We start from the raw sequence: 15,821 nt of genomic DNA on the forward strand, positions 1-15,821 counted from the left end.
ATTAACATATTGTTTGCCTTTGCTCCATGACCTTCTGGTCAGCTATTCTGTGGCCTTGTCCAATCTACACCTTCTCCTTTGTTATCTCTTGCTCCACCCCCGCTTTACTTGCTTCTAACCTTTGACATTTCTAATATTTGCCAGTTCTGAAGAAGGGTCACTGAGCCGAAATGTTAACTCTGCTTCTGTCTCCACAGATGCTGCCAGTCGTGCTGAGTATTTCCAGAATTTCTTGTTTTTATTTCAGATTTCCAGCATCCACAGTATTTTGCTTTTATTCATGTATATTCTTCCTCGGTTCAATATGAAGGAGCGCTTTGATATTGAGCGGAGCCGCAGTGCATCTCATTTTAACGCCACCTTGTTAGTGTTCCTGTTACTTGCCGAATGAAGAACAAAATAAAATAATAATTTGGCAGGTCTGCCTGTTTCCTTAGCTTCAGTTACAGAATCAGCCGTGTCCGTCTTTAAGGGAGGCAAAGTACTCCTAGCGGCTCTGCGTGACGCTGAATAGTTATGTTAATCTGCATCAATAAATCCAGGTATGTCTCTGTTACTGACTGAACAAAACGCTAATAAATCTGTGAGCGACTGTCATAACTTAAATAACTTTTTCCCCTCTGCGTGTCATGAACCTTCACCCCTTGTCATAATTGCGGCTGCATGTTAAGAGCTGGGTTATCAAGGTGCTTAAGACACCAAGAATCTTCTGCAGCAGTGGTTAAATTGAAAAGGATTTTTGCCCCTTTTACCCAAGAGGAAATGTTCAGGAGGAGCAATTTCCCCCAACTTGTTTCCACCGGAGATTCATCATTGCAACTCAAAGAAAGTTTCAGTCACTTGGGTGTTCTGTAAGAGCTGCTCGGAGGTTCAGTGACCCGGATATCATGTGCCTACGTTTTGCTGAGCCGGTGGTTGGTTGATGGGGAGATTTGGCCCGGGTTGTGCTATTTTACCTCCCCGAGATGGCCAGTAACCTGTTGATTGAGGCAGCAGACGCCACTTGCTGCTGACAGCGAGTAATTGGACAGTGCGGGTCAAAATATTGCAGCGTGCCCCTGTCTCAACGACTGTGGAGCTGGTGAAAGTGAATTGCTGATGTGCTTTTGCCTCGTCTGAAATGAGACTAAGATTCGCTGTTACTTAGCAAGCTCGTGTTGCAGGTTTCTATTCTCATCTGAGCCAAATAAAGTGTCACTGCTCGGTTTTGCGGAACTTTCTGCAGCATCAGGACTAGAAAGAGGAGCGAGTGCAAGGCATTGTGCACACAATGTGCAAGAGAAAGAGGGCTTTGAGAAATTGTGTTGTGTTCATGGGGAATGTCAATGATTGCATATTTCTTGCGAAGAAGTTTGGGTTCGTTTTGAAAATGTTTCTGCCCAGTTTCGGGCTGGGGACCTTTTGCGTGTTAGGCAAACGTGATCACCACTACACTACAGAAACTCAACACGTTACAGTGCTGAGGAAGCTGCAAGTATTGTTAAACTATACAGTCTTAATCGATTTGTGGTGCTTGTTTCATTGAAATGCAATTCCACTGTGACATTTCGCAAGGCTGCAGAGGTATTGACCCAGCCATGGACGATCAGCAGTGCACAACACATCGCCAGTCCATTCAGGCCATCGTACCATTGCCAGTTTTTTCAAAGACTTGCCACTTGGGCCCACTTCCTTAGCTCTGCTTTTCTTTGCCTCTCCTTTCATGCAATTATCCAATTCCCTTTTTTTAAAACTCTCCCTTAAGAAACTAAGTTTGTAAGAGGTGCAGCAGCTGCTGCAGTGTTAATGCACAGTGTGCCATCATTGACAAAGATTCCCTTCCCCAACCACACCAAGACATCCACTTGGGATTCTTGCCAACTTCTGGATTTCATTTCTCATTATTTACTGATTGCACTGACACATATTTGTGTTTTTAAACTCTTTATTTTGATCAAATGAGTCCTTATTTTGCTGAGTTGCTACATACAATGTGATTACCCTCGCAGTAGAATGCGTAACAGAGGCAGTTATATAATGGGGGCGAAGCTTCACTGCAGCTATATAATGTCCTGGTTGGACCCCACCTGGAGTCCTCTGCATAGTCTGGGCATGCCAATCTATATAGTATACAAATTGGCCTTGGTATACAGGGCAGTTCAGATCCAGCAGAATGTTTGCAGAGTTCAAATGGTTAGATTAGGAAGCCATGTCCCCTCTTCCACAGAGACAGCTGTTGGTTTCCACCTGGTGCCTCACTTGTTTCTGAATTTCAAGGTGTAGAATGAAATCAAGCAACGTAACCCAAGTTTGCAATGCATTCCACGCAATCATCAAACACATCATTCCTGTCTTCCTCACCTTAGCTGCACAGCCCTCGAAACGTTGCAATCCATGTAACACAGTATTTGTTCCAGGTTTATGCTTTCAGTAGGATTATAATAATATCTGTGCCCTCATCTTGAAATGAGATTCTCAGCAATATCCAACACAAATTGAATTGCATAGATGACAGGCAAATATAGGAAAACAGGTCAGTATGCAACACAATTCCATGGTGCCCATTTTCAGATGCACAATAGTCATCTTTTCCAGCAAATGAAAGAAGTTTTCAGTGAATCATTTGCAAAGTCAGAGTTAATGGCATTTGTGCTTTTCTTTCTTCTTGTTTTGCAACATACTGGCGCCTAAATCCAATTCATGTATATTCATGTTTATTGGGGAGACCAAACGCAGACTGGGTGACCGCTTTGCGGAATACGTCGGCTCAGTCCGCAAGCAGGACCCTGAGCTTCCGGTTGCTTGCCATTTCAAGACTGCCCACTGCTCTCATGCTCACATCTCTATCCTGGGATTGCCTCAGTGTTCCAGTGAACATCAACACAAGCTCGAAAAACAGCATCCCGTTGACCGATTAGTTTAGTTTGGTGATACAGCAGTGAAACAGGCCCTTCGGCCCACCGGGTCTGTGCTGACCATCGACCACCCATTTATACTAATCCGACACGAATTCCATATTCCTGCCACATCCCCACCTTCCCTATATTTCCCTGCCACCTCCCTATACGAGGGGCAATTTATAATGGCCAATTAACCTATCAAGCAGCCAGTCTTTGGCATGTGGGAGGAAACCGGAGCACCCAGAGGAATCCCACGCAGACACAGGGAGAACTTGCAAACACCACGCAGGCAGTGCCCAGAATTGAAAGCGGGTCGCTGGAGCTGTGAGGCTGCGGTGTGAACCACTGCACACGAGAGCGTGCCGGACTGAATATTGAGTTCAATAATTCCAGAGCATGACGGGGCCCCCATTTTACTTTCATTTTTTGTTATTTTTCATTTTTACATTTTTTACATTTTTTTGTATGTTTATTTTATTTCATCTTAGTTTGTTCAGTTTGCTTACCCACTGTTTTTTTTCCTGTTTGTACTTGCTGCTGTTCAATTTTCAGTCCATTAACAGTCCTCTCTGTACTAATGCTTTGTCTTTCAACACACCATTAACATATTGTTTGCCTTTGCTCCATGACCTTCTGGTCAGCTATTCTGTGTCCTTGTCCAATCTACACCTTCTCCTTTGTTATCTCTTGCTCCACCCCCGCTTTACTTGCTTCTAACCTTTGACATTTCTAATATTTGCCAGTTCTGAAGAAGGGTCACTGAGCCGAAATGTTAACTCTGCTTCTGTCTCCACAGATGCTGCCAGTCGTGCTGAGTATTTCCAGAATTTCTTGTTTTTATTTCAGATTTCCAGCATCCACAGTATTTTGCTTTTATTCATGTATATTCTTCCTCGGTTCAATATGAAGGAGCGCTTTGATATTGAGCGGAGCCGCAGTGCATCTCATTTTCAACGCCACCTTGTTAGTGTTCCTGTTACTTGCCGAATGAAGAACAAAATAAAATAATAATTTGGCAGGTCTGCCTGTTTCCTTAGCTTCAGTTACAGAATCAGCCGTGTCCGTCTTTAAGGGAGGCAAAGTACTCCTAGCGGCTCTGCGTGACGCTGAATAGTTATGTTAATCTGCATCAATAAATCCAGGTATGTCTCTGTTACTGACTGAACAAAACGCTAATAAATCTGTGAGCGACTGTCATAACTTAAATAACTTTTTCCCCTCTGCGTGTCATGAACCTTCACCCCTTGTCATAATTGCGGCTGCATGTTAAGAGCTGGGTTATCAAGGTGCTTAAGACACCAAGAATCTGCTGCAGCAGTGGTTAAATTGAAAAGGATTTTTGCCCCTTTTACCCAAGAGGAAATGTTCAGGAGGAGCAATTTCCCCCAACTTGTTTCCACCGGAGATTCATCATTGCAACTCAAAGAAAGTTTCAGTCACTTGGGTGTTCTGTAAGAGCTTCTCGGAGGTTCAGTGACCCGGATATCATGTGCCTACGTTTTGCTGAGCCGGTGGTTGGTTGATGGGGAGATTTGGCCCGGGTTGTGCTATTTTACCTCCCCGAGATGGCCAGTAACCTGTTGATTGAGGCAGCAGACGCCACTTGCTGCTGACAGCGAGTAATTGGACAGTGCGGGTCAAAATATTGCAGCGTGCCCCTGTCTCAACGACTGTGGAGCTGGTGAAAGTGAATTGCTGATGTGCTTTTGCCTCGTCTGAAATGAGACTAAGATTCGCTGTTACTTAGCAAGCTCGTGTTGCAGGTTTCTATTCTCATCTGAGCCAAATAAAGTGTCACTGCTCGGTTTTGCGGAACTTTCTGCAGCATCAGGACTAGAAAGAGGAGCGAGTGCAAGGCATTGTGCACACAATGTGCAAGAGAAAGAGGGCTTTGAGAAATTGTGTTGTGTTCATGGGGAATGTCAATGATTGCATATTTCTTGCGAAGAAGTTTGGGTTCGTTTTGAAAATGTTTCTGCCCAGTTTCGAACTGGGGACCTTTTGCGTGTTAGGCAAACGTGATCACCACTACACTACAGAAACTCAACACGTTACAGTGCTGAGGAAGCTGCAAGTATTGTTAAACTATACAGTCTTAATCGATTTGTGGTGCTTGTTTCATTGAAATGCAATTCCACTGTGACATTTCGCAAGGCTGCAGAGGTATTGACCCAGCCATGGACGATCAGCAGTGCACAACACATCGCCAGTCCATTCAGGCCATCGTACCATTGCCAGTTTTTTCAAAGACTTGCCACTTGGGCCCACTTCCTTAGCTCTGCTTTTCTTTGCCTCTCCTTTCATGCAATTATCCAATTCCCTTTTTTTAAAACTCTCCCTTAAGAAACTAAGTTTGTAAGAGGTGCAGCAGCTGCTGCAGTGTTAATGCACAGTGTGCCATCATTGACAAAGATTCCCTTCCCCAACCACACCAAGACATCCACTTGGGATTCTTGCCAACTTCTGGATTTCATTTCTCATTATTTACTGATTGCACTGACACATATTTGTGTTTTTAAACTCTTTATTTTGATCAAATGAGTCCTTATTTTGCTGAGTTGCTACATACAATGTGATTACCCTCGCAGTAGAATGCGTAACAGAGGCAGTTATATAATGGGGGCGAAGCTTCACTGCAGCTATATAATGTCCTGGTTGGACCCCACCTGGAGTCCTCTGCATAGTCTGGGCATGCCAATCTATATAGTATACAAATTGGCCTTGGTATACAGGGCAGTTCAGATCCAGCAGAATGTTTGCAGAGTTCAAATGGTTAGATTAGGAAGCCATGTCCCCTCTTCCACAGAGACAGCTGTTGGTTTCCACCTGGTGCCTCACTTGTTTCTGAATTTCAAGGTGTAGAATGAAATCAAGCAACGTAACCCAAGTTTGCAATGCATTCCACGCAATCATCAAACACATCATTCCTGTCTTCCTCACCTTAGCTGCACAGCCCTCGAAACGTTGCAATCCATGTAACACAGTATTTGTTCCAGGTTTAGGCTTTCAGTAGGATTATAATAATATCTGTGCCCTCATCTTGAAATGAGATTCTCAGCAATATCCAACACAAATTGAATTGCATAGATGACAGGCAAATATAGGAAAACAGGTCAGTATGCAACACAATTCCATGGTGCCCATTTTCAGATGCACAATAGTCATCTTTTCCAGCAAATGAAAGAATTTTTCAGTGAATCATTTGCAAAGTCAGAGTTAATGGCATTTGTGCTTTTCTTTCTTCTTGTTTTGCAACATACTGGCGCCTAAATCCAATTCATGTATATTCATGTTTATTGGGGAGACCAAACGCAGACTGGGTGACCGCTTTGCGGAATACGTCGGCTCAGTCCGCAAGCAGGACCCTGAGCTTCCGGTTGCTTGCCATTTCAAGACTGCCCACTGCTCTCATGCTCACATCTCTATCCTGAGATTGCCTCAGTGTTCCAGTGAACATCAACACAAGCTCGAAAAACAGCATCCCGTTGACCGATTAGTTTAGTTTGGTGATACAGCAGTGAAACAGGCCCTTCGGCCCACCGAGTCTGTGCTGACCATCGACCACCCATTTATACTAATCCGACACGAATTCCATATTCCTACCACATCCCCACCTTCCCTATATTTCCCTGCCACCTCCCTATACGAGGGGCAATTTATAATGGCCAATTAACCTATCAAGCAGCCAGTCTTTGGCATGTGGGAGGAAACCGGAGCACCCAGAGGAATCCCACGCAGACACAGGGAGAACTTGCAAACACCACGCAGGCAGTGCCCAGAATTGAAAGCGGGTCGCTGGAGCTGTGAGGCTGCGGTGTGAACCACTGCACACGAGAGCGTGCCGGACTGAATATTGAGTTCAATAATTCCAGAGCATGACGGGGCCCCCATTTTACTTTCATTTTTTGTTATTTTTCATTTTTACATTTTTTACATTTTTTTGTATGTTTATTTTATTTCATCTTAGTTTGTTCAGTTTGCTTACCCACTGTTTCTTTTCCTGTTTGTACTTGCTGCTGTTCAATTTTCAGTCCATTAACAGTCCTCTCTGTACTAATGCTTTGTCTTTCAACACACCATTAACATATTGTTTGCCTTTGCTCCATGACCTTCTGGTCAGCTATTCTGTGGCCTTGTCCAATCTACACCTTCTCCTTTGTTATCTCTTGCTCCACCCCCGCTTTACTTGCTTCTAACCTTTGACATTTCTAATATTTGCCAGTTCTGAAGAAGGGTCACTGAGCCGAAATGTTAACTCTGCTTCTGTCTCCACAGATGCTGCCAGTCGTGCTGAGTATTTCCAGAATTTCTTGTTTTTATTTCAGATTTCCAGCATCCACAGTATTTTGCTTTTATTCATGTATATTCTTCCTCGGTTCAATATGAAGGAGCGCTTTGATATTGAGCGGAGCCGCAGTGCATCTCATTTTCAACGCCACCTTGTTAGTGTTCCTGTTACTTGCCGAATGAAGAACAAAATAAAATAATAATTTGGCAGGTCTGCCTGTTTCCTTAGCTTCAGTTACAGAATCAGCTGTGTCCGTCTTTAAGGGAGGCAAAGTACTCCTAGCGGCTCTGCGTGACGCTGAATAGTTATGTTAATCTGCATCAATAAATCCAGGTATGTCTCTGTTACTGACTGAACAAAACGCTAATAAATCTGTGAGCGACTGTCATAACTTAAATAACTTTTTCCCCTCTGCGTGTCATGAACCTTCACCCCTTGTCATAATTGCGGCTGCATGTTAAGAGCTGGGTTATCAAGGTGCTTAAGACACCAAGAATCTGCTGCAGCAGTGGTTAAATTGAAAAGGATTTTTGCCCCTTTTACCCAAGAAGAAATGTTCAGGAGGAGCAATTTCCCCCAACCTGTTTCCACCGGAGATTCATCATTGCAACTCAAAGAAAGTTTCAGTCACTTGGGTGTTCTGTCAGAGCTGCTCGGAGGTTCAGTGACCCGGATATCATGTGCCTACGTTTTGCTGAGCCGGTGCTTGGTTGATGGGGAGATTTGGCCCGGGTTGTGCTATTTTACCTCCCCGAGATGGCCAGTAACCTGTTGATTGAGGCAGCAGACGCCACTTGCTGCTGACAGCGAGTAATTGGACAGTGCGGGTCAAAATATTGCAGCGTGCCCCTGTCTCAACGACTGTGGAGCTGGTGAAAGTGAATTGCTGATGTGCTTTTGCCTCGTCTGAAATGAGACTAAGATTCGCTGTTACTTAGCAAGCTCGTGTTGCAGGTTTCTATTCTCATCTGAGCCAAATAAAGTGTCACTGCTCGGTTTTGCGGAACTTTCTGCAGCATCAGGACTAGAAAGAGGAGCGAGTGCAAGACATTGTGCACACAATGTGCAAGAGAAAGAGGGCTTTGAGAAATTGTGTTGTGTTCATGGGGAATGTCAATGATTGCATATTTCTTGCGAAGAAGTTTGGGTTCGTTTTGAAAATGTTTCTGCCCAGTTTCGAACTGGGGACTTTTTGCGTGTGAGGCAAACGTGATCACCACTACACTACAGAAACTCAACACGTTACAGCGCTGAGGAAGCTGCAAGTATTGTTAAACTATACAGTCTTAATCGATTTGTGGTGCTTGTTTCATTGAAATGCAATTCCACTGTGACATTTCGCAAGGCTGCAGAGGTATTGACCCAGCCATGGACGATCAGCAGTGCACAACACATCGCCAGTCCATTCAGGCCATCGTACCATTGCCAGTTTTTTCAAAGACTTGCCACTTGGGCCCACTTCCTTAGCTCTGCTTTTCTTTGCCTCTCCTTTCATGCAATTATCCAATTCCCTTTTTTTAAAACTCTCCCTTAAGAAACTAAGTTTGTAAGAGGTGCAGCAGCTGCTGCAGTGTTAATGCACAGTGTGCCATCATTGACAAAGATTCCCTTCCCCAACCACACCAAGACATCCACTTGGGATTCTTGCCAACTTCTGGATTTCATTTCTCATTATTTACTGATTGCACTGACACATATTTGTGTTTTTAAACTCTTTATTTTGATCAAATGAGTCCTTATTTTGCTGAGTTGCTACATACAATGTGATTACCCTCGCAGTAGAATGCGTAACAGAGGCAATTATATAATGGGGGCGAAGCTTCACTGCAGCTATATAATGTCCTGGTTGGACCCCACCTGGAGTCCTCTGCATAGTCTGGGCATGCCAATCTATATAGTATACAAATTGGCCTTGGTATACAGGGCGGTTCAGATCCAGCAGAATGTTTGCAGAGTTCAAATGGTTAGATTAGGAAGCCATGTCCCCTCTTCCACAGAGACAGCTGTTGGTTTCCACCTGGTGCCTCACTTGTTTCTGAATTTCAAGGTGTAGAATGAAATCAAGCAACGTAACCCAAGTTTGCAATGCATTCCACGCAATCATCAAACACATCATTCCTGTCTTCCTCACCTTAGCTGCACAGCCCTCGAAACGTTGCAATCCATGTAACACAGTATTTGTTCCAGGTTTAGGCTTTCAGTAGGATTATAATAATATCTGTGCCCTCATCTTGAAATGAGATTCTCAGCAATATCCAACACAAATTGAATTGCATAGATGACAGGCAAATATAGGAAAACAGGTCAGTATGCAACACAATTCCATGGTGCCCATTTTCAGATGCACAATAGTCATCTTTTCCAGCAAATGAAAGAATTTTTCAGTGAATCATTTGCAAAGTCAGAGTTAATGGCATTTGTGCTTTTCTTTCTTCTTGTTTTGCAACATACTGGCGCCTAAATCCAATTCATGTATATTCATGTTTATTGGGGAGACCAAACGCAGACTGGGTGACCGCTTTGCGGAATACGTCGGCTCAGTCCGCAAGCAGGACCCTGAGCTTCCGGTTGCTTGCCATTTCAAGACTGCCCACTGCTCTCATGCTCACATCTCTATCCTGGGATTGCCTCAGTGTTCCAGTGAACATCAACACAAGCTCGAAAAACAGCATCCCGTTGACCGATTAGTTTAGTTTGGTGATACAGCAGTGAAACAGGCCCTTCGGCCCACCGAGTCTGTGCTGACCATCGACCACCCATTTATACTAATCCGACACGAATTCCATATTCCTACCACATCCCCACCTTCCCTATATTTCCCTGCCACCTCCCTATACGAGGGGCAATTTATAATGGCCAATTAACCTATCAAGCAGCCAGTCTTTGGCATGTGGGAGGAAACCGGAGCACCCAGAGGAATCCCACGCAGACACAGGGAGAACTTGCAAACACCACGCAGGCAGTGCCCAGAATTGAAAGCGGGTCGCTGGAGCTGTGAGGCTGCGGTGTGAACCACTGCACACGAGAGCGTGCCGGACTGAATATTGAGTTCAATAATTCCAGAGCATGACGGGGCCCCCATTTTACTTTCATTTTTTGTTATTTTTCATTTTTACATTTTTTACATTTTTTTGTATGTTTATTTTATTTCATCTTAGTTTGTTCAGTTTGCTTACCCACTGTTTTTTTTCCTGTTTGTACTTGCTGCTGTTCAATTTTCAGTCCATTAACAGTCCTCTCTGTACTAATGCTTTGTCTTTCAACACACCATTAACATATTGTTTGCCTTTGCTCCATGACCTTCTGGTCAGCTATTCTGTGGCCTTGTCCAATCTACACCTTCTCCTTTGTTATCTCTTGCTCCACCCCCGCTTTACTTGCTTCTAACCTTTGACATTTCTAATATTTGCCAGTTCTGAAGAAGGGTCACTGAGCCGAAATGTTAACTCTGCTTCTGTCTCCACAGATGCTGCCAGTCGTGCTGAGTATTTCCAGAATTTCTTGTTTTTATTTCAGATTTCCAGCATCCACAGTATTTTGCTTTTATTCATGTATATTCTTCCTCGGTTCAATATGAAGGAGCGCTTTGATATTGAGCGGAGCCGCAGTGCATCTCATTTTCAACGCCACCTTGTTAGTGTTCCTGTTACTTGCCGAATGAAGAACAAAATAAAATAATAATTTGGCAGGTCTGCCTGTTTCCTTAGCTTCAGTTACAGAATCAGCTGTGTCCGTCTTTAAGGGAGGCAAAGTACTCCTAGCGGCTCTGCGTGACGCTGAATAGTTATGTTAATCTGCATCAATAAATCCAGGTATGTCTCTGTTACTGACTGAACAAAACGCTAATAAATCTGTGAGCGACTGTCATAACTTAAATAACTTTTTCCCCTCTGCGTGTCATGAACCTTCACCCCTTGTCATAATTGCGGCTGCATGTTAAGAGCTGGGTTATCAAGGTGCTTAAGACACCAATAATCTGCTGCAGCAGTGGTTAAATTGAAAAGGATTTTTGCCCCTTTTACCCAAGAAGAAATGTTCAGGAGGAGCAATTTCCCCCAACTTGTTTCCACCGGAGATTCATCATTGCAACTCAAAGAAAGTTTCAGTCACTTGGGTGTTCTGTAAGAGCTGCTCGGAGGTTCAGTGAACCGGATATCATGTGCCTACGTTTTGCTGAGCCGGTGGTTGGTTGATGGGGAGATTTGGCCCGGGTTGTGCTATTTTACCTCCCCGAGATGGCCAGTAACCTGTTGATTGAGGCAGCAGACGCCACTTGCTGGTGACAGCGAGTAATTGGACAGTGCGGGTCAAAATATTGCAGCGTGCCCCTGTCTCAACGACTGTGGAGCTGGTGAAAGTGAATTGCTGATGTGCTTTTGCCTCGTCTGAAATGAGACTAAGATTCGCTGTTACTTAGCAAGCTCGTGTTGCAGGTTTCTATTCTCATCTGAGCCAAATAAAGTGTCACTGCTCGGTTTTGCGGAACTTTCTGCAGCATCAGGACTAGAAAGAGGAGCGAGTGCAAGGCATTGTGCACACAATGTGCAAGAGAAAGAGGGCTTTGAGAAATTGTGTTGTGTTCATGGGGAATGTCAATGATTGCATATTTCTTGCGAAGAAGTTTGGGTTCGTTTTGAAAATGTTTCTGCCCAGTTTCGAACTGGGGACCTTTTGCGTGTTAGGCAAACGTGATCACCACTACACTACAGAAACTCAACACGTTACAGCGCTGAGGAAGCTGCAAGTATTGTTAAACTATACAGTCTTAATCGATTTGTGGTGCTTGTTTCATTGAAATGCAATTCCACTGTGACATTTCGCAAGGCTGCAGAGGTATTGACCCAGCCATGGACGATCAGCAGTGCACAACACATCGCCAGTCCATTCAGGCCATCGTACCATTGCCAGTTTTTTCAAAGACTTGCCACTTGGGCCCACTTCCTTAGCTCTGCTTTTCTTTGCCTCTCCTTTCATGCAATTATCCAATTCCCTTTTTTTAAAACTCTCCCTTAAGAAACTCAGTTTGTAAGAGGTGCAGCAGCTGCTGCAGTGTTAATGCACAGTGTGCCATCATTGACAAAGATTCCCTTCCCCAAACACACCAAGACATCCACTTGGGATTCTTGCCAACTTCTGGATTTCATTTCTCATTATTTACTGATTGCACTGACACATATTTGTGTTTTTAAACTCTTTATTTTGATCAAATGAGTCCTTATTTTGCTGAGTTGCTACATACAATGTGATTACCCTCGCAGTAGAATGCGTAACAGAGGCAGTTATATAATGGGGGCGAAGCTTCACTGCAGCTATATAATGTCCTGGTTGGACCCCACCTGGAGTCCTCTGCATAGTCTGGGCATTTCAATCTATATAGTATACAAATTGGCCTTGGTATACAGGGCAGTTCAGATCCAGCAGAATGTTTGCAGAGTTCAAATGGTTAGATTAGGAAGCCATGTCCCCTCTTCCACAGAGACAGCTGTTGGTTTCCACCTGGTGCCTCACTTGTTTCTGAATTTCAAGGTGTAGAATGAAATCAAGCAACGTAACCCAAGTTTGCAATGCATTCCACGCAATCATCAAACACATCATTCCTGTCTTCCTCACCTTAGCTGCACAGCCCTCGAAACGTTGCAATCCATGTAACACAGTATTTGTTCCAGGTTTAGGCTTTCAGTAGGATTATAATAATATCTGTGCCCTCATCTTGAAATGAGATTCTCAGCAATATCCAACACAAATTGAATTGCATAGATGACAGGCAAATATAGGAAAACAGGTCAGTATGCAACACAATTCCATGGTGCCCATTTTCAGATGCACAATAGTCATCTTTTCCAGCAAATGAAAGAATTTTTCAGTGAATCATTTGCAAAGTCAGAGTTAGTGGCATTTGTGCTTTTCTTTCTTCTTGTTTTGCAACATACTGGCGCCTAAATCCAATTCATGTATATTCATGTTTATTGGGGAGACCAAACGCAGACTGGGTGACCGCTTTGCGGAATACGTCGGCTCAGTCCGCAAGCAGGACCCTGAGCTTCCGGTTGCTTGCCATTTCAAGACTGCCCACTGCTCTCATGCTCACATCTCTATCCTGGGATTGCCTCAGTGTTCCAGTGAACATCAACACAAGCTCGAAAAACAGCATCCCGTTGACCGATTAGTTTAGTTTGGTGATACAGCAGTGAAACAGGCCCTTCGGCCCACCGAGTCTGTGCTGACCATCGACCACCCATTTATACTAATCCGACACGAATTCCATATTCCTACCACATCCCCACCTTCCCTATATTTCCCTGCCACCTCCCTATACGAGGGGCAATTTATAATGGCCAATTAACCTATCAAGCAGCCAGTCTTTGGCATGTGGGAGGAAACCGGAGCACCCAGAGGAATCCCACGCAGACACAGGGAGAACTTGCAAACACCACGCAGGCAGTGCCCAGAATTGAAAGCGGGTCGCTGGAGCTGTGAGGCTGCGGTGTGAACCACTGCACACGAGAGCGTGCCGGACTGAATATTGAGTTCAATAATTCCAGAGCATGACGGGGCCCCCATTTTACTTTCATTTTTTGTTATTTTCCATTTTTACATTTTTTACATTTTTTTGTATGTTTATTTTATTTCATCTTAGTTTGTTCAGTTTGCTTACCCACTGTTTTTTTTCCTGTTTGTACTTGCTGCTGTTCAATTTTCAGTCCATTAACAGTCCTCTCTGTACTAATGCTTTGTCTTTCAACACACCATTAACATATTGTTTGCCTTTGCTCCATGACCTTCTGGTCAGCTATTCTGTGGCCTTGTCCAATCTACGCCTTCTCCTTTGTTATCTCTTGCTCCACCCCCGCTTTACTTGCTTCTAACCTTTGACATTTCTAATATTTGCCAGTTCTGAAGAAGGGTCACTGAGCCGAAATGTTAACTCTGCTTCTGTCTCCACAGATGCTGCCAGTCGTGCTGAGTATTTCCACAATTTCTTGTTTTTATTTCAGATTTCCAGCATCCACAGTATTTTGCTTTTATTCATGTATATTCTTCCTCGGTTCAATATGAAGGAGCGCTTTGATATTGAGCGGAGCCGCAGTGCATCTCATTTTCAACGCCACCTTGTTAGTGTTCCTGTTACTTGCCGAATGAAGAACAAAATAAAATAATAATTTGGCAGGTCTGCCTGTTTCCTTAGCTTCAGTTACAGAATCAGCCGTGTCCGTCTTTAAGGGAGGCAAAGTACTCCTAGCGGCTCTGCGTGACGCTGAATAGTTATGTTAATCTGCATCAATAAATCCAGGTATGTCTCTGTTACTGACTGAACAAAACGCTAATAAATCTGTGAGCGACTGTCATAACTTAAATAACTTTTTCCCCTCTGCGTGTCATGAACCTTCACCCCTTGTCATAATTGCGGCTGCATGTTAAGAGCTGGGTTATCAAGGTGCTTAAGACACCAAGAATCTGCTGCAGCAGTGGTTAAATTGAAAAGGATTTTTGCCCCTTTTACCCAAGAAGAAATGTTCATCAGGAGCAATTTCCCCCAACTTGTTTCCACCGGAGATTCATCATTGCAACTCAAAGAAAGTTTCAGTCACTTGGGTGTTCTGTAAGAGCTGCTCGGAGGTTCAGTGACCCGGATATCATGTGCCTACGTTTTGCTGAGCCGGTGGTTGGTTGATGGGGAGATTTGGCCCGGGTTGTGCTATTTTACCTCCCCGAGATGGCCAGTAACCTGTTGATTGAGGCAGCAGACGCCACTTGCTGCTGACAGCGAGTAATTGGACAGTGCGGGTCAAAATATTGCAGCGTGCCCCTGTCTCAACGACTGTGGAGCTGGTGAAAGTGAATTGCTGATGTGCTTTTGCCTCGTCTGAAATGAGACTAAGATTCGCTGTTACTTAGCAAGCTCGTGTTGCAGGTTTCTATTCTCATCTGAGCCAAATAAAGTGTCACTGCTCGGTTTTGCGGAACTTTCTGCAGCATCAGGACTAGAAAGAGGAGCGAGTGCAAGGCATTGTGCACACAATGTGCAAGAGAAAGAGGGCTTTGAGAAATTGTGTTGTGTTCATGGGGAATGTCAATGATTGCATATTTCTTGCGAAGAAGTTTGGGTTCGTTTTGAAAATGTTTCTGCCCAGTTTCGAACTGGGACCTTTTGCGGGTTAGGCAAACGTGATCACCACTACACTACAGAAACTCAACACAGTTGCAGCGCTGAGGAAGCTGCAAGTATTGTTAAACTATACAGTCTTAATCGATTTGTGGTGCTTGTTTCATTGAAATGCAATTCCACAGTGACATTTCGCAAGGCTGCAGAGGTATTGACCCAGCCATGGACGATCAGCAGTGCACAACACATCGCCAGTCCATTCAGGCCATCGTACCATTGCCAGTTTTTTCAAAGACTTGCCACTTGGGCCCACTTCCTTAGCTCTGCTTTTCTTTGCCTCTCCTTTCATGCAATTATCCAATTCCCTTTTTTTAAAACTCTCCCTTAAGAAACTCAGTTTGTAAGAGGTGCAGCAGCTGCTGCAGTGTTAATGCACAGTGTGCCATCATTGACAAAGATTCCCTTCCCCAAACACACCAAGACATCCACTTGGGATTCTTGCCAACTTCTGGATTTCATTTCTCATTATTTACTGATTGCACTGACACAT

General features: G+C 44.1%; 5 non-coding genes across 5 annotated transcripts; all 5 read right to left on the reverse strand.

Moving 5' to 3' along the window:
- Positions 1 to 1,370: 1,370 nt before the first annotated feature.
- On the reverse strand, positions 1,371 to 1,443 carry trnav-aac (transfer RNA valine (anticodon AAC)). Its single transcript has one exon. It is a non-coding gene; the product is annotated as a tRNA-Val (tRNA).
- Positions 1,444 to 4,849: 3,406 nt separating this feature from the next.
- On the reverse strand, positions 4,850 to 4,922 carry trnav-aac (transfer RNA valine (anticodon AAC)). The gene has a single exon. It is a non-coding gene; the product is annotated as a tRNA-Val (tRNA).
- Positions 4,923 to 8,328: 3,406 nt separating this feature from the next.
- trnav-cac (transfer RNA valine (anticodon CAC)) lies at positions 8,329 to 8,401 on the reverse strand. Its single transcript has one exon. It is a non-coding gene; the product is annotated as a tRNA-Val (tRNA).
- A 3,406-nt stretch (positions 8,402 to 11,807) lies between these two features.
- trnav-aac (transfer RNA valine (anticodon AAC)) lies at positions 11,808 to 11,880 on the reverse strand. Its single transcript has one exon. It is a non-coding gene; the product is annotated as a tRNA-Val (tRNA).
- A 3,406-nt stretch (positions 11,881 to 15,286) lies between these two features.
- trnav-aac (transfer RNA valine (anticodon AAC)) lies at positions 15,287 to 15,358 on the reverse strand. The gene has a single exon. It is a non-coding gene; the product is annotated as a tRNA-Val (tRNA).
- Between the last annotated feature and the right edge of the window lie 463 nt (positions 15,359 to 15,821).

The sequence above is a fragment of the Heterodontus francisci genome, chromosome 22 (genome assembly GCF_036365525.1).
Source record: "Heterodontus francisci isolate sHetFra1 chromosome 22, sHetFra1.hap1, whole genome shotgun sequence".
NCBI classification, from domain to species: domain Eukaryota; kingdom Metazoa; phylum Chordata; class Chondrichthyes; order Heterodontiformes; family Heterodontidae; genus Heterodontus; species Heterodontus francisci.